General features: G+C 37.1%; 1 long non-coding RNA gene across 1 annotated transcript in view; it reads left to right on the top strand.

Moving 5' to 3' along the window:
• The window catches only part of LOC138694197 (uncharacterized), a 40,328-nt gene extending 23,100 nt beyond the window's left edge, over positions 1-17,228 (top strand). The window contains exon 4 of the long non-coding RNA XR_011330844.1: positions 13,751-17,228. This is a non-coding gene — a long non-coding RNA (uncharacterized lncRNA). The remainder of the gene's footprint in view (positions 1-13,750) is intronic.
• The last annotated feature ends 2,429 nt before the right edge of the window (positions 17,229-19,657 follow it).

The raw sequence follows: 19,657 nt of genomic DNA, 5'->3' as shown, positions 1-19,657 counted from the left end.
CTCTATCCTTATGACAGTCTTCGGTCTCATGTCACTTAGTTACCCCTTCATCTAACCCACTCTAACCTTGTCACAGTCCTCGATTTCATGTCACTTATCTATCCCTTCATCTAACCCATTCTATCCTCATGACTGTCTTCGGTCTCATGTCACTTATCCATCCCTTCATCTAACCCACTCTACCCTTGTGACAGTCTTCGGTCTCATGTCACTTATCTATCCCTTCATCTAACCCACTCTAACCTTGTGACAGTCTTCGGTTTCATGTCACTTATCTATCCCTTCATCTAACCCACTCTAACCTTATGACAGTCTTCGGTTTCATGTCACTTATCTATCCTTCATCTAACCCACTCTAACCTTGTGACAGTCTTCGGTCTCATGTCACTTATCCATCCCTTCATCTAACCCACTCTATCCTTATGACAGTCTTCGGTTTCATGTCACTTATCCATCCCTTCACCTAACCCACTCTATCCTTATGACAGTCTTCGGTCTATGTTACTTATCCATCCCTTCATCTAACCCACTCTATCCTCGTGACAGTCTTCGGTTTCATGTCACTTATCTATCCCTTCATCTAACTCACTCTATCCTTGTGACAGTCTTCGGTCTCATGTCACTTATCCATCCTTTCATCTAACCCACTCTATCCTTGTGACAGTCTTCGGTCTCATGTCACTTATCCATCCCTTCATCTCACCCACTCTATCTTTATGACAGTCTTCGGTTTCATGTCACTTATCTATCCCTTCACCTAACCCACCCTATCCTTATGACAGTCTTCGGTCACATGTCACTTATCCATCCCTTCATCTAACCCACTCTAACCTTGTGACAGTCTTCGGTCTCATGTCACTTAGTTACCTCTTCATCTAATCCACTCTACCCTTGCGACAGTCTTCGGTTTCATGTCACTTATCTATCCCCTCACCTAACCCACTCTATCCTTATGACAGTCTTCGGTTTCATATCACTTATCATCCCTTCATCTAACCCACTCTAACCTTGTGACAGTCTTCGGTCTCATGCCACTTAGTTACCCCTTCATCTAACCCACTCTAATCTTCTCACAGTCCTCGATTTCATGTCACTTATCTATCCCTTCAGTTAATCCCACTCTAACCTTGTAACAGTCATCCGTTGCATGTCACTTATCTATCCCACTATCTAACCACTGTAACCTTGTCATAGTCCTCGGACTCTTGTCACTTATCTGTCCCATTTATTTGTTGTTAAATTCGTGTTTAAACTCTCCAACAGTAGGTACACATTTCAGTAAGTTTTTCTTTCATATTTTCTGGAATTTCGGCCAGTTAAACGAAAATTTCTAAAAACAGATTCACTATCCGTAACTGTCGTAATTATTTTGAACTTTTTTCGGAAAATACTCAAAAAGCAGTTGCTTAAAACTGTGGAAACTTAATTGCTTGTTGGCAAAAACAAACTCAGTATTTGTCATCATAAGAAGCTAAATTTTTCATCAGTTATTTAATGCACTGGAATGAATTAAATGCCATTTTTTCGAGTGATATTGACCAGAAATCAAGTTTCTTTACAAATCGCTGATTTTATCCATGTTTGTTATTTATTAACGTCTTTGCCATACAAGTGTTCGAAAATATGAGCAAGGAAGACCAATCTAAGAAACGAAAGAGAATTGGGAAATAGGTTTGCATATTACGATTTCTCGTCTTGCGTGGTACAATAAAAGTTCTGCTCTTGACTGTAAAACTCTTTACAACACGTTTCTCCACGAAAGCCGTCTTACTTTCTTATGATAAAGAATATTTTCATTCTGATGCTTTTCCAATTCACTGCGGGCTAAAGCAGGGAGATGCACTATCACCTTTACTTTTTAACTTCGCTCTAGAATATGCCATTAGGAAAGTTCAGGATAACAGGCAGGGTTTGGAATTGAACGGGTTACATCAGCTTCTTGTCTATGCGGATGACGTGAATATGTTAGGAGAAAATACACAAACGATTAGGGAAAACACGGAAATTTTACTTGAAGGAAGTAGAGCGATCGGTTTGGAAGTAAATCCCGAAAAGACAAAGTATATGATTATGTCTCGTGACCAGAATATTGTACGAAATGGAAATATAAAAATTGGAGATTTATCCTTCGAAGAGGTGGAAAAATTCAAATATCTTGGAGCAACAGTAACAAATATAAATGACACTCGGGAGGAAATTAAACGCAGAATAAATATGGGAAATGCGTGTTATTATTCGGTTGAGAAGCTCTTATCATCCAGTCTTCTGTCCAAAAATCTGAAAGTTAGAATTTATAAAACAGTTATATTACCGGTTCTTCTGTATGGTTGTGAAACTTGGACTCTCACTCTGAGAGAGGAACATAGGTTCAGGGTGTTTGAGAATAAGGTGCTAAGGAAAATATTTGGGGCTAAGCGGGATGAAGTTACAGGAGAATGGAGAAAGTTACACAACACAGAACTGCACGCATTGTATTCTTCACCTGACATAATTAGGAACATAAAATCGAGACGTTTGAGATGGGCAGGGCATGTAGCACGTATGGGCGAATCCAGAAATGCATATAGAGTGTTAGTTGGGAGACCGGAGGGAAAAAGACCTTTAGGGATGCCGAGATGTAGATGGGAGGATAATATTAAAATGGATTTGAGGGAGGTGGGGTACGATGATAGAGACTGGATTAATCTTGCACAGGATAGGGACCGCTGGCGGGCTTATGTGAGGGCGGCAATGAACCTTCGGGTTCCTTAAAAGCCATTTGTAAGTAAGTAAGTAAGTAAAGAATATTTTCATATAACGAACCCACGTCTTCACAAATTTATCTATAGTAATGTCACACTCGCTCGTGGATTTATCGGCAAATCTCAGACCTCGACTGACATTTATTAGGACTATTTTGTGAAGAAAATAAAAATGTAAATAATATATCCCTAAAAATCGCTCAATAAATTTATGAACACTTAACCTATTCGAAGACGAAATAGATGAATAACGATTACTGCAATAAAGAAATTGAATGTTATTCAGTAATGCCAATTGAGGAAGGCGAAATACAGGTTTTTTATTGGGTTATTTTACGACGCTGTATCAACATCTAGGTTATTTAGCGTCTGAATGAAATGAAGGTGATAATGCCTGTGAAATGAGTACGGGGTCCAGCACCGAAAGTTACCGAGCATTTGCTCGTATTGGGTTGAGGAAAAACCCCGGAAAAAACCTCAACCAGGTGACTTGCCCCGACCGGGATTCGAACCCGGGCCACCTGGTTTCGCGGCCAGACGCGCTGACCGTTACTCCACAGGTGTTGACGAAATACAGGTTTAAAAATGTTAATTACATGTACTGCGCTTTTCTCTTGTTGTTATAACAGAAATAACTTACGTTTTCATATCTGCTGAAATCATAATTTCATGTAAACATTTTGTAGTATAATTACAAATAATCTGATTAATACATTAATTAAATGAACAATTGTTATGAAGGAATGTAATTTTTTTTAGATACAATGGACAGAGAATTAGAAGATGAAGATGTAGATGTGGTAGTAGGATTTCGCACTTTATTTAGTACACTAGATTCATGTTCATCGATTTACGTGGAAACTGACTGAACAAAGAACGACCATGCAATAAATTGAAATTGATAAATCGAGCTGCAGAAATTATCGCGATGTACGACTGTGATTGGTTGGAATTCAGAATTTTATTACACTTCATTGGCCGAAAATGGAATGACGTCATATAAACGAAATAGTCTGCTAAAATATCAGTTTGTGAAGCTCTTTCTTTGATGAAATTTAACACTTTGTATTGAACTATTACGGCAGTGCTATGATGGTAATAGTTTGAAGTATTAGAAATTTTGTTTACTTAATATTTCATGTCGTTATTACACCATACACTTCTATTTTTGCCATTCTTTGGGTGATGTCCGATGGTTTTGAGTAAAATTATCGTTATTTTTGATTTGACAAGGATTTATATTTTTAGAATGGAGTTAAATGCCGATACGGTAGTGGGGGAGATGGTCGCAAAAGGAAGTCTCACTCAAAACTGGGTCGCGCCTTCAAAATGTTTGGGAACAACTGGATTAACGGAATCTCTGCATTTCCTAGATACAATATCTGCAGGGATTTCGTCAGCTTAAGTTATCGCTCTTGAGTGCATGAGAATTCGCACGACCCAGGCGTTACATGTGCAGCAACATCTGTCACAGATCAGTAATTCCGTGTCGCTAATGGCCAATACATTTATAAACCACGAGCCAGTATCCGTTTCTGATAATGCGACACTGATAAAAATGTCCCACAACTATAAATCCATGCTGAAGTATATAATAGCCTGTGTACGCACAGAATGTGATAAAAGTCAATAAGAAATCCGGACACGAAAAAAAAATCTTAACGATTCTAATCAAAGGAACCAGGCTTCGACTCTTCTGCAGGTTTTATGGAATTTAAATATATATTTAATTAGGGGAATGGTGGGATAAAAAGAATTTCTAGGGTAAATTTTTCCTTACTACTAGTTAGATTTCCCCCACCGTTCCCATTCGATCATTAATCCATTCACTATAGCCTGCCTACCTAAACGATATTTCATACAAGTTGAGAGGATGCGAAGGCATTTCTTTCCCCTTCTACTTGCCCTGAGTTCGTCAGAAGCAGACCGGTAGCTGTTACTTCTTATATCTGCACCCCCCCCAAGTTGTACACACAAGAAAATAAAATATTAAGTAAAGTACATAAGTTGATATAAAATACAGCGACACAGATGTTCGACAATTACATATTTCAGTATATTTTAGTGTCGTTCTTACAATATTTTCAACTGATAATTAATTAAATTAAGGAATGTTAGTTTGTATTATAAAGTCAGGGGGGAGTGACACAGTGCAGATTGTCCCATTGTGCATGCTGTAGAGTAGCGGTGAAGAAAACATTTATCTTATGCTATCAGTAGCTTTTTAATGTGCCAGTTGATATAAACAACAATAAAATTAAATGTAAACGCTTGCTATAGATTTTCGAAATATAGATTACCGGTGAACATTTTCTATAATAAGAATTTTCACTACGTTCAAAGTCAAACAGTCGAACGTTGGTAAGATAGAAAGTAGCATCTTCCCCTTCACGGATGATAAAGAGTGTGAGTAGAGGGGAAAGATTATCAACCAAACTGAAATGGGGATTACATACATACATACATACATACATACATACATACATACATACATACATACATACATTTTTTTTATTTATTTAAATTTAAATATACTGAATATAATTACAACTATAGAAATAGAAATAAAATAATACAATCAATATAAAAAGGAGCTACAGTAATATTAACAAAATTTGAGGACCGAATGGGCAGCTCTCGTGTTCGGTCGCAGTTCAGATATATTATTAATAGGCTTATAAGAGAACACACAAAGTAAAATAAAATAGGAAATAAAATTAAAATTACAGCTACAGTGAAATTATATAATATAATAGGCCTATATTAATATAAGAGGAATATAGAAAATTAAATAAAATAAAATAGGAAATAAAAATTAAAATAACAGCGGCAATGAATTTACATAATATTATATTAACATAGAGAAGAATAATATCGTACGTGAATAAAGTAGGAAAATGTATAAAAATATATGTATATAAATTCCAAAATTATAGAATACAATAATATAACATAGGCTGAGTAATTCATACACATAGGCTATAAATTTATTTAATCAAATTTAAGACATTAACACGTTTCTAATTGTCTTGTTATATGTTAGTGGGTTACATGTTAGAAGTTCTGGGTGTAATTTAGTTAAAGAATTATTATATAAACGAGGGCCAAAATTAATGCTATGCTTTAGACCACCAGATGTGAAACATTTAGGTTCTACTAATGTTGAATTATTATTTCGTCTTGTGTCATGATTATGTGCCTGTAATATAAACTTATTACGACTTTTATGATAAAATTTTAACAGAGTATATTTATGAATTTGTTCAATATTAAATACATTAAATTCAGAATAAATTAATTTAGTTGGATAATCAAAACATACATACATACATACATACATACATACATACATACATACATACATACATACATACATACATACATATATACATACATACATACATAGCCACATTGACTTTTATATGTAAGATTTATTTATTTATTTATTTATTTATTTATTTATTTATTTATTTATATTTATTTATTTATTTGACCCGTTTCAGTCTAGGTCTAGTGGTCGGAGCTCCCGATAACAGTTCATGAGGACCTGTATTCGATTCCCAGTTACAACACAGTTCATGAGGACCTGTATTCGATTCCCAGTTACAACACAGGACTCTTTCCCTTACAGGAAATTGTTCCTGTGCTCGTCCATGGTCTGGAACTTAGGTTAACTTTATATTTAATACTTCTTCTGACGTCACATAATCATACATGGCAATGCTATCATATCATGGGGATAATGTAACTTCGCTTTCCTGGCGCCCCAACCTGAAAAGTGAGTTATACCCAAGCCACTGCCAGCAGAGACAAAAATTATTCATTTAGTTTATTTTATATTATTTTCTTTATTCCTTTCAGTGGCATCTTCACAACAATTGGCTTACAATGTAAGTGTGTATGAATCAATCCTACGTCCGTTTGAACATGTCCATCATTATCTTTCATATATTAATAATTTGTACATCTGCTGTCGATCATCCACCTAAAATGTGTGAGTGTTTCCCTTTATCGGTGATAGAGATTAGAGAAATTATACAACAATGGCAACAGAAACAGGAATGTCCCACGTCTTCCAGCAGAAATCGCACGTGGAGTCGTCTGAATTTTAATTCGTGCCTTCTGCGTGTAAACCCGAGCTCTGGCCATTGGGCCAAGGAATCAAGACCTTGTCAAAAATGAAACACTGTTCAAACTGAGAGATTCCGTCACCTTAGTAAGTGAGGATGGCTCTCCAGAAATAGATTTGATGCGACTGTTTTCCCTCGTTCTTCAGAAATGGAAAGCTTCTCGAACCCGACGCATTGTTCAAAGAATTCTGATGCTGGTGCACCGTGCTAGTCACTATGATGTAATTATTCTATGAAGTCCCTTCGCTCTTAGGGATACCCTGAAGATAGGCCGCTGACCGCTGTCTCCTGTCCTGGCCATGAATGGACGATTTCCGGAGGGAATTTCGACGCTTCAAACCGCATACAACCGTTGTTATTGTTTATCACTATACGTCAGACTCGTCGTTGTCTGTTGTTAGTAACTCCAATGCTTGTCACCGATTTGTGGTTTCAAAACCGGAAAAGAGAGAGAGCCACCGGCGTAGCTCGATCGGCTAAGACGCTTGCCAGCCGATCCGGAGTTGTACTCGGAGCGGGTTCGATTCTCGCTTGGACTGATTACATGGTTAGATTTTTTCCGAGGTTTTCCCAACTGTAAGGCGAATATCAGGTAATCTATGGTGAATCATCGGCGTTATCTCGCCGAATATATTCTCGCTATCATCAATCCCATATACGCTAAATAACCCAGTAGTTGATACAGAGTCGTTAAATAACCAACTAAAAAATTAAAGAGATAGAGAGATAAAATCTAGGAATGTTTGTGATTTTCTTCGGAAGGGAAATAAAGATCGTAGGTTTGTGTCGTAGATTATTGGCACGTAAAATAACTGTCCCTAAAAGAGAGGGTTCCAGAAAAAACTTACAGGTCTTTTGTGTCGTCCACGTCAAAATGATTCAATATCAATGTCTTATGAACACGTTACTTGGTGTTAGTCTCCACATATAACACAAATCATATCTTGTACGTTAGTTAAGCGTGACAGCTTAAACAATATTTCACCTACTATATCAAGTGATATTTTGTAACGAGTGGCGTGGCACTAGGGGTGACCCAACATTTAATAGACTACAAAAAGGTCACAATGTCATGAAACTTGTATCTACCTTCGACAAATAGGCCTATCAGGTTGGAATAAAAGGTATGTCATATGTTGTAATCTAGTTGGTTAACATGTTTTTTTATTGTTCATTAAATCAATTTTATCACTTATATAAATAATAATAATAATAATAATAATAATAATAATAATAATAATAATAATAATAATAATAATCCGGTGGCGCTACAGCCCATTAAGGACCAAGACCGACCTGCCGGCTGCTGACCTCACGGCCACATACCGAAGCAGAGGTGGACGATCATCCAACCAGAATGGAGGTTTCGTGTGGTTAGCACGATGAGCCTCCCAGGCGTTATAGCTGGTTTGCGTAACCGGATTTCGCTACCTATCGCAGCTCCCCAAGTGCATCACGGTGCTGGGTGGGCACCGGTGCCATACACTGGCCTAAATTTCATGAGAAAATTTCTTCCCCCATGAGGACTCGAACCAGCGCGCATTCCGTAACGTGAGTCCTAGGCAGGATGCCTTAGACCGCGACGCCAGGGCGCGAAACTATATACGCTACAATATTAGCATATTAAATACAGATGTCCTTCTCCATTTTATTCAGCTACGCCATTTACATTAATGGATATTCCGACAAAGTTTTCATCTTTGTCCGTGTTTCTTTAATGTCTACAGGATAAATTTTCACCTAATACATTAATGTTATAATCTGAAGGACTATCAGGATTTTTTGCATATTCAAAACGACGCATATCTTCTTTATTTGTACATTTAAATTTGTTTTTTTTTTTGCGTTTTTTTACATTAATATAACACTATTTTCAATTCACTTTCGCAGTTCTATCCAGGTACCGCCACTTTCTGCTCTGCGGTGGTTCAGTGGTTAGACATTCACTCTGTCCCGCAAGTGATCCGGGTTCGATTCCCGGATAGGCCTGGGATTTTTCATTGAGGAATTCATAGTTGCACTTGTGGCGGACAAGATTGCAATTGGGTTTTTATCGTGGTTCTCCCGTTTCTCTACATTAGGAATCTAATCATTCCTTCAATATCTCACCATTCCGTCATTCCTTAGCGTTCCCGAAACGCCGACTGCCCTAGGAACGTGCCTGCTAGGAACCCGAACCTTAGTGTATTCAGCCTGTATGGTTTGGGAATGCGACTTGAGTCAGCGCAATAGATCTAATAAGATCGCACTGGTGGGTCATAAAGCCTCTCCTTCTATTACATTCGAATTCACTACTCCTTATTGGGTCATATACATCTCTACTTATAACTTGATTATAACACATGCATACGGCATAATATGGTAATATCAATAATATCATATTCTCTCTCATACATTTTCAAGGCTAGACAAACGTCTTGGAAATAGTTATTTACTTTTCACGCTGAGATTCTTTGAAACCCTAATTCCTTTCACATCGTTACATCTCTATAGGGAAATATTTCTGGGCACTATTACGAAAAAAAGTTACATTGGGTGCCCTCTGTCACATCTGAAAATTAGGGAAAATAAATTCTTAAACATCGCGTATATTTCTCTAATATTTATTTACTTATTTCATATATAGGGTGGAAGTACTGTAGCAGCGCAGATTTTAAAAGCATATTCCTTGGATAGAGCAGGCCTACAACAAAAAATTCTGGTACCATATTAGTCTCAAATGATTAGGGGAGACTGTTGTACTTTGAAACACTTTTCACAGTTCATTTTTTTTTTTTTTGTTAATTTTGGGAAATGAAATATTCTGAACGAAAAAATGCTTGAAATAGTTATTGGAGTTTCCTTTACAACCTCCTGTATCTATTTTCCTGATTTGCAGGTCTATTAAGGATGGAAAAAATAAAATGACGGGATATGTAATTTGTTCAAAGGTACAATAGGTTTATGTACCTTGGAACATACCCAATTGTACCTTGGAATACATGGAATATCGGTGAGAATATATCTGTAGAAACTCATAATAATATTTAAAATGTATTTGCCATTATAAACTAGTGCAGGCTTCTCTGATTGAGATTTTATTTCCTGGAGGAGCCATAACGGCTTCAACAGCTTTCTTAAAGGCATCTGGATCAATTGGGTGGGGGGGGCTCTTAACTCCAGACTTACTTCGCGGCATGATATTCAAATAAAAAAAAACAAACAAAACAAAAACCGATAGTAAGATGTTTTGTGTTCAAAGGCACAAGAGGGTGCACGTTTAAACAAATATGGCTCCCAAAACTAGAGATTCGAATAAATCATGGAAATTAAAATATGTTATTACTCACCAGATGGTAGGGAACACACCGTACTTGATTGATAGCCACAAATACAATTTGGTCTCGTATTAGAAAACATATATCAATGAACGAAATGTTTACTTTTGGTACTAAAAAACTTTTTTGTCGACAGAATTCACACTTTGCAATAAATCAAACCGAAACTATGACCAGAGCTACTTATCGGCCTTCTCTACAATCTAATTCAGTTTGAGTTCTCTAGGTAGCAGCAAAAATAAGAAACAAAAAATGTTCAAAGCTACATTATTTTCAAGGTACAACAATCTCCACTACTTTTCTCATAAAAATAATTTTTCCCTAAATGTTAACACTGTTTTACTACTCGATAAATATTATTCGTAGGACTCTGATTTTTACACTTATCATTGGAGAAACTGATAATGAATTATTTATCTCTTTGCAGTTTTTCGCTAAATTGAAGGGCTTTATTGCTTATTAAATAAAAAGATTAACACGTATTGTCATTTCTTGTCATTAGGAAGTCTGGCAACCTCACTGCAGTGAGTAAGGGACGGATCGCTGCTATTCAACCAAGTGCGCAGTGTATTCGTAGGTGAGCTGGCGAAGCGTTGTTGCCAAACTACGTAGACTTTCAACTTAATTTTCTAATTAGCCATGCACTTTATTACAGACGCATAATAGGTTTTCTTTATTTATTATGAATGAATGAATGACTGTCCCCTTAAATTTACAGAGTAATGTCAGTTCCACCATGTATATAATTTTATATAACTTTTTTATTATTTTATTATAGGCCTACTGTAATTTCGTTATGTTAGCCTATTAATATATTTTTTATTTTAAAATATTTTTTTGTATTTTAACATTAAACATAAACACTCTCTATTAATCTTGATACTAACTTACTTTCATACTTATTTACATTCTTTATTTATGTACTGTTCCGCGCTGGGCGTTGTGATCTAAGGCATCCTTCCTAGGACTCGCATTACCAAATGCGCGAAGTTTCGAGTCCTTATGGGGAAAGAAATTTCCTCATGAAATTATGGCCAGAGTATGGGACAGGTGCCCACTCAGCATCGTGATGCACTTCGAGGGCTACGATAGGCAGAGAAATTCGGTTACAAAAGCTAGCTATAAACGACTGGGAGGATCATCGTGCTCATCATACGATACCTCCATCCTGGTAGGATGATCGTCCATCTCTGTTTCGGCATGTGGACATGAGGCCATCAGCCGGCTTGTCGGTTTGGGACTCTACCCACGAATTACTATTATTATTATTATTATTATTATTATTATTATTATTATTATTATTATTATTATTTATGAATTAGGTTCATATAATCTTTATCTCGATGATTACAACTTTCTATTCATTGCATGTACTTTTTTTCATTGAAAAGCCTTGAAATAAAGTAATACGTTACAGAATCACATTAAATATTGATTTATTATATTCTAAGATTGCTTCAAGGATAATGTCTTTCAGTATCAGTCAGTGATATGACTGCCTTGCGACCTTGCAAGGCCTTAGAACAATTAAGCTGTTCAGTAATCTCAAGTCAGTCTCTCTTCTGACATTTCTCTCAGCTAGCGGTCCCAGAACTAAGCCTAAACAAGAGGTTCGTGTAAGTTGCAGTGTGATGAACATGTCATCTAACTTAGGCTACTTCAAAACCATCTATTTGTCTCCCTTCAGGCCGCTCGGGATGGAATGTTGTGCATGCCCTAAGGCCCCCGATCCCTTTACATTTCCGCGTAGGCCTCATCGCGGTCTCCCAAACCCGGTACCGCGAGTTACCATGAGTCCAGTGTAGAGCTCTCGGTGCCTAGGACTATCACCAGCAACGAATGACCACGGGGTCCAAGTTCGGCAGCGGCTCTACATCGGAACAAGCCCGAAACCTAGGAAAGAAACAGAGATGATGATGAAAGAGGGGAAATGTAATTATGATGGCGAAATGAATCCGAGGTCCAACGCCGAAACTTACCCACCAATTCTGCTTCAATTGGTTGAGGGAAAACCTCGGAAAAATCTCAACTAGGTAATTTGTCCCAACCAGGATATGAACCTGGGCCCGCTGGTTTCACGGTCAGACGTGCTTACCGTTACTCACAGTGTTAGACTTCAAAACTACCACACGTTTCCTTCAAAGAAACGATCTAGATTAGGATTCAGTTTGTTTTCACTCCCGCAAGCTGCACATTAACCTCACCCCCAAGTCATCCACAGTCACTCATTGTACAGACTTTCGTGCAAGAGGAGCTAGCTGTAAATGTGTGGGTTGGGGTCGTGGATGACTTCCTCGTCGGCCTCTACATGTTACCTCGAAGATTGGATCCGCACATGTACCTTGTGTTTTTACGGGACGTTTTATCCGAGTTATTGCAGTATGTGCCACTTGTATTTAGACTAAACCTTCTGCTTGAACATGACGGTGCACCTCCACATTTTCCTTGTGCAACCAGAAATCAGCTACTGTAACATTTGATGTTCGGTTGATCGCAGGTGGTGGTCCAATAGAATGGCCTCCACGTTCCCCTGACTTGACACCGTACGGCTTTTTAATTTGTGGTATAACAAATGACGTGATTTACAGCATTTCTATCGAAGATGAACAAACGTAATATAGCGTATTATGGCCCCAACAGAAGTGATCCAGACCACTCTTGGAATATTTCAGAGTGAGTGTGTGAATTCTTGTTCTGTCGGTCTGTTGTTTGCCAAAATATTAATGGAGCTCATTTAAACATTTGTTCAGATATGCTGTACATTAAACTTATAGCGTTTGAAACAAGAAATGGTTTAAGGAACTGTACTGTAATTATTGGACTAATCAAATACATGTTATGTCTCTGTATTAAGTGAATTTTTGTTAAATTGAGTAGGAGAGTTTATTTCCTAATGTGAGTGAACTTTTTCATACATATACTGTATACACACATACATACACACATATAGGATACACATACATACGCACACCGCACACACCTACACATATACACACATACACACTTGCACAGTTACGCACACGGACGCATACATACATACATACATACATACATACATACATACATACATACATACATACATACATACAAGTCCACACCTGTGGACTAACGGCTAGTGCGTCTGGCCGCGAAACCAGGTGGCCCGGGTTCGATTCCCGGTCGGGGCAAGTTACCTGGTTGAGGTTTTTTCCAGGGTTTTCCTTCAACGCAATATGAGCAAATGTTGGGTAACTTTCGGTGCTGGACCCCGGACCCATTTCACAGGCATTATCATCTTCATCTTATTCAGACGCTAAATAACCTAAGATGTTGATAAAGCGTAGTAAAATAACATACATGCATACATACATACATACATACATACATACATACATACATACATACATACATACATACATACCGGAAACAAAGATACGATACGTAAGCTATATAAATATTCACACACACAACATAAAACGTTAGAAACGCGAGCCGACGTCACACATTGTCACGTTAGCGAAACAGTCTCTCTCTCTCTTTTTTTTCCCGAATTGCTAATATTTATTTCCTTTCTTTTTTCCAGAAGTCTGTATGCGTGCTGACGGCAGACACGTAACAGCGTCAATACAACTCGAGATTTCAACGGAACAATTACACAACCATGAAACACTTCCTAACTTGTTATGAATTATATAATACGTGCACAAATATGCCTACTTCGTTTTCGAACAACTGAGTCACACACAGACCTTTTCCCACGTTTCCAAGGAAACTAAGCATTATGTAATGGTTACTTGACTGTGTTATGTTTTGGAATTTTCATAAAGAAAATGAACTGTCATTTATTTATAGTGAACCAACATGTTTTCTGTAAAGTTAGCCAAACGACTAGGGCATTGGATTTCTGCGCTGGAATTCCAAATTCAAAAGCTAGCGAATTAAGTCGAATTTGTTAAGGGAAAGGCAGCATTGGGTAAGATTTTCTGTGGACACTCCCGTTGTTCTGCTATAATTTTTCCATAACGTTCTCAACGGTAAAGCGATAAATAGAGAATTAAGTTACTGCACAGTATTATTCTCCTATGACATCAATTTCACAAGTTTTTTACGAAGTCACAAGAATTCCTAGAGCTTGTGTCGCTATATCAATTTTTTTGTGTGTTAAGTATTCCTACACCTGAAAAACAAGGTTGTGATATACCATACTGTTGTCGTTGTTGTTTAGTCAACTGTCCGAAGACAGATTGAAACCTCATTTAATTGGTACTAATAAGGCAACTAGAACAGGAGATAATAGAGTAGAGTGTCCGGTTTCTATTGCATACATCACTGACTAGTAACATACATACATACATACATACATACATACATACATATATACATACACTTACGTGTTCTGCCCAAGGGTAGGTCTTTCACTGCAAATCCAGCATTCTTCAATCTATCCTATTTTCTGCCTTCCTCTTAGTCTCCGCATATGATCCAGTCATCTTAATGTCATCTATCATCTGATATCTTCTTCTCCCCAACTCTTCTCTTGTTCACCCTTCCTTCCAGTGCATCCTTCAGTAGGCAGTTTCTCCTCAGCCAGTGACTTGGCCAATTCCTTTTTATCATTCTGATCAGTTTCAGCATCATTCATTCTTCACCCACTCTTTCCAACACAGCTTCGTTTCTTTGACTAGTAACATGTTTCACTAATACTATGTACGATGAATCGACTATAATACCTTAACGATTTATTGGAAATGACTGCAGTGGCGAAGCTCTTAAGAGGCTTTTGAGGCTTAGCCTACTCAAAAAATTTGAGTTATATCTAGTAACAGTGTAAGTTCTCAGCGGCACTCGCAAGCTTGAGGGAAGGTCGGGCAGGAGGGGGTATCGATTCGCTACGACTCAGTAGCAGGATGCGGGGCTAGCCTCAACCGCGATATAATACGCCTCGCTATGTTGGTTTTCTGTGAATGCGCTGCATTGCTAAGTGTTAGTTTAATCAAAAGTGCTTGCGTGTGTGTGTTACATACTAATTTTCTGTAAAATGACTCATACTAAGAGAACACTGGGTAATCATTTGCAGAATTAAAAGAGAAACCGTTTTCAAGTTTGGCATATGAAACAAAATGTGCTTACAAAGATAGATCGACACTAGATGTACATATTAAAATTGCGGATGGAGGAGGACAAAATAGGAAATTTCAATCTTCATTATATAAGTAACACCTATCCTTGGCTAACTGCGTGTTCTGAGACAAATAAGTTATATTGTTATACCAGTATTCTGTCTGGGAGTGAAAATGAGTGCTCATCATCTACTTGTGGAGCCTGTGTAGCAAAAAATTTTGATAGAAAAGCCAAGAAACGTCTGCATTATAAAAAGATGTAAGATAAGCAGTTTTTTTTCAGCCTATCCAGTATTTATACCTTAGCTTCGCCACTGGAAATGAGTACTCCATTTTGACATAAATACAGGTTGATAAAGCAGTTCAAAAGTACAGGATGGGCCAAAAGTCACGCACCATAGGGATTATTCTATTATGTGTTCAATATGAGAACCGTTCATGTCAAATCATGTCTGTAAACGGTCAGCCATGTTTCGTAGAACACTGGTCACCAAGTTTGGTGTCACAGCAAGACACTTTGCTACAATTCGCTTTCGCAGATGGTATTCATACCTGAACTTAACCGCGTAGACTTTTGCCTTCAGGTAGCCCCATACAGCAAAATCCATTGGATTTAAATCTGGGGATTGAAGAGCCCATTCCACTTGTCCTCTATGGCCAATCCACTGTGGCAAATTGTCGTTCAGCCAAGTCCGTACTTGAATGGCCTAATGTGATAGTGCACCATCCTACATGAACCAATCAGGGTGTGAACCTATGATATCCAAATCGGGCAATAAAGAATCTTCCAACATTGTCAGGTAAGTGTCACTGTCGACATTTCCGTGAAAAAAGTATGGGCCAATGATACGGTCTTTCCACAGACCATTACAAAGCAGCTCCTTGTTGTTTGTTGCTGGTAAACCAATGTGGATTACTGTCAAACCAGTAACGTAAATTTTGTCTGTTAATTCACCATTCACATATAAATTTGCATCTGAAAACATAACATAACAGAATAAGTTCTACACGCTCTTCAGTCGTCAACATTGTTTATCTGAAACATGTAAACGAAGAATAAGTCAAATCCCTATGGTACTGACTTTTGACCCATTCTATATATTGTCCTTGGAACATAAAAAATTGGCCGAGGATTCACAGAATCCCAGTGATTCCTTGAATACGCCGTCCTTTCCGTTTAGCCTATGTGAAAATATAACAGCTTGTATTTTCACTGTCTTTGAGTAAGTTCTTTGTTTTGAGGTACTCAAGCATGTACGCTGCTCTCGATCGTCTTTTGTCCACGACAAAATAATATTAACTATTGAAATTAATATAGTATCTTCAGTCTACCCCCTTGCTCATAAATAATTACCTCTTCCATTTTCTATAATATGAGCTCGTTCCGTGACGTCATAACTTCCTTGAGAGTATCCGGTTATATGCAAATAATGTTAGTTGATTAGATATCATTCATCGTTTATTTAGTGCTTGCAAGTATATTACACAATACTCGACAGATGGAAGCACGCGTACATTTTAGCATGTGCAGTATGTAGAGGTGACTTCAACTTTGTGTTATGCTAAAAAATGTTACATTTCTCATTAATTTATGGATGACAAACAAAGACGTACGACTATTAATGTCACAACAACTGTGACTTAAAGACAAAGCGATTTCGATCGTAAGTTTATAATAATTATGAACTTATGTTTTACTGAATTTAATTCCGCATGTTATGAAACGCCCTGTATATTTATTTATTTATTTACTTATTTATTTATTTATTTATTTATTTATTTATTTATTTATTTATTTATTTATTTATTTATTTATTTATTCTGTTTCATGTGCATTGTGTAAAATGGTGTGTATCATGTATCGATTCTCAATTTCTATTCTTAGCAATGAATTTCTGCAAAAATAAGAGACGTATTGGTCTGTGTGCTATAGCAATAAAATGTAGAAGAAAAAGATATGCAAATAAACTATTTTCGTTCCATCCCCCATACTGCTATAAGTAAACTCACAACCTCCTCTCAATCTCTCCTAGACTATTTTCTTCGCCTTTTTCAGGTGGTATAGAATTGAACATTGTTAATGACAGTATCTGTAGTATTTTACTGTCAACATAAATATTCCCCAGTAAAGGGCTGTCATAATTTTGCGTGCGTTTAACTAATCTTCACTCTGTGCGTAGTTTGAAAATCACGTAGAACCGACGTTATGCAGGTCTTCCCAAATTGCACGTTTGAAGTTCATGTTTGCTGGTTATCTCAGTTGTTTGATGAAGTGTCACAAGATAGCAATTTACAGCAGGAAATTGAAAGAGGCCTTTCAATTTTGCATCACTACTGTATTCTCCTTTCACAAATCACATTGAAGTCAAAGTTGGAAAAATACTGCATTGATCTGGCTTCTTTCATTTGCTACTGGAAAGATTCTGAATCTGTTGAGAGGCATAAAATTTGATACACACTAGGTCCTCGTGCTGCATGAGAAATCTATTTCCATAATATTCCATTTAATAGCCAGATTTTAAACGCGCCAATTAATCTTGGCTAAGTTTGTAATTATGCCTATGTAAAATTACGAAATGTTTACAAATGTTTAAGTTTGTGTGTTTTTATATTATATGTAAATATACGTATGTATGTATGTATGTATGTATGTATGTATGTATGTATGTATGTATGTATGTAGCAATCGTCTGAGGCGCTTGCCTGCTCATCCGGAGTTTCCCTCAGGTATGGGTTCGATTCCCGCTTGGGCTGATTACCTGGTTGGATTCTTTTCCGAGATTTTCGCCAACCGTAAGGCAAATGTCAGATAATATATTGCGAATACTCGGCCTCATCTCGTTATTACCAATCCCATCGACGATAAATAACCTAGCAGTTATTATAGTGTCGTAAAATAACCAAAGTAAAATAAAATGTACGTCTGATAGTATATTCCCCGCTTCCTGCGACAGTTGTGTGGTACAGACAATCAGCCTCTTACGCAAACGGTCCAGGGTGGATTCCCGGTTGAATTTGAGATTCATTGATTGTGTTTTATATGCAGGTGATTCTTAGTATGACTAAAAACATCATGTATTAATTTCCAACGATTTAATGTGTTTAATATAGACCGATTGAGAAAATCAAGTAGGGACTTATTTATGCAGGCGATCCATTGTTTTACTAAAAAATAATGTATTTTCACCAAGTGTGTTTAATATGTAGACAATCATTTTTTTTCAGTTGGTTATTTAACGACGCTGTATCAACTACGAGGTTATTTAGCGTCGATGGTAGACTATTGATGATAGCGAGATGGTATTTGGCGAGATGAGGCCGAGGATTCGCCATAGGTTACCTGACATTCGCCTTACGGTTGGAGAAAACCTCGAAAAAACCCCAATCAAATAATTAGCCCAAGCAGGAATCGAACCCGCGCCCGAGCGCAACTCCGGATCGACAGGCAAGCGCCTTAGCCGACTGAGCTACGCCGGTGGCCCGACAATCCTTATTGTTAGCCTGATTGGCGAAATCAAGTTTTTTCAACTATTATTGTATTTGATATGCAGACGATCCTTAGTATGACTTAAAACATCATAATATGAATTTCCAACAATGTGTTTAATAGACCTGATTGAGAAAATCAAGTACTTATTACCAATAAATATTGTGTTTGATATGCAGGCTATCCTTAGTCTGCCTAAAAATCATGTATTAATTTCCAACGAATGTGTTTAATATGCAGAAAATCCTTAGCCTGATCGACAAAATCAATTTTTTACTTTCAACAATCATTGTGTTTGATGTGCAGGCGATCCTTACCCTGACTAAAATAAGTCGTATAATAATTTCTAACAATGTATTATATTTAATAAGGCAACCCTTAGCCTGGTTGAGAGAACCATGTACCTATCTCCAGCAATAATAGAGCGTGATTAGAAAAGGATACATATATACATATATATATACATATATATATATATATATATATATATATATATATATATATATATAATTACATTGTATAGTTTAACTTTGATTACCATAACTTCACAAAAGTTTGATTTTCACTTCACAAATTAATGTTCGATGTGACCCGGACGATATCAACTCGGTAATCAAACTCATCCCACACTCTTTGTAGCACAGGCCTGCACAAGGTTTGCGCTCTCCGAGCCGGCTCACAGCTCATGAGCGGAATGCAGATATTAGCTGCGCTCTGTATAAGGGTGGACTGGAAAAAGGGATGATCTCGTACAAAATATACAGCGATTATGAAATGAATTCCCGTTCAGTGTTTGCAAAACTATCTTGGACTATTATTAATTAATAAAGAAATATTTATTTTACAGAATTAATAGAAATTCTATAGCTACTTAAATGTACAA

The sequence above is a fragment of the Periplaneta americana genome, chromosome 2 (genome assembly GCF_040183065.1).
Source record: "Periplaneta americana isolate PAMFEO1 chromosome 2, P.americana_PAMFEO1_priV1, whole genome shotgun sequence".
In the NCBI taxonomy this organism is placed as follows: domain Eukaryota; kingdom Metazoa; phylum Arthropoda; class Insecta; order Blattodea; family Blattidae; genus Periplaneta; species Periplaneta americana.
This window is presented reverse-complemented; position numbering and strand designations above follow the sequence as displayed.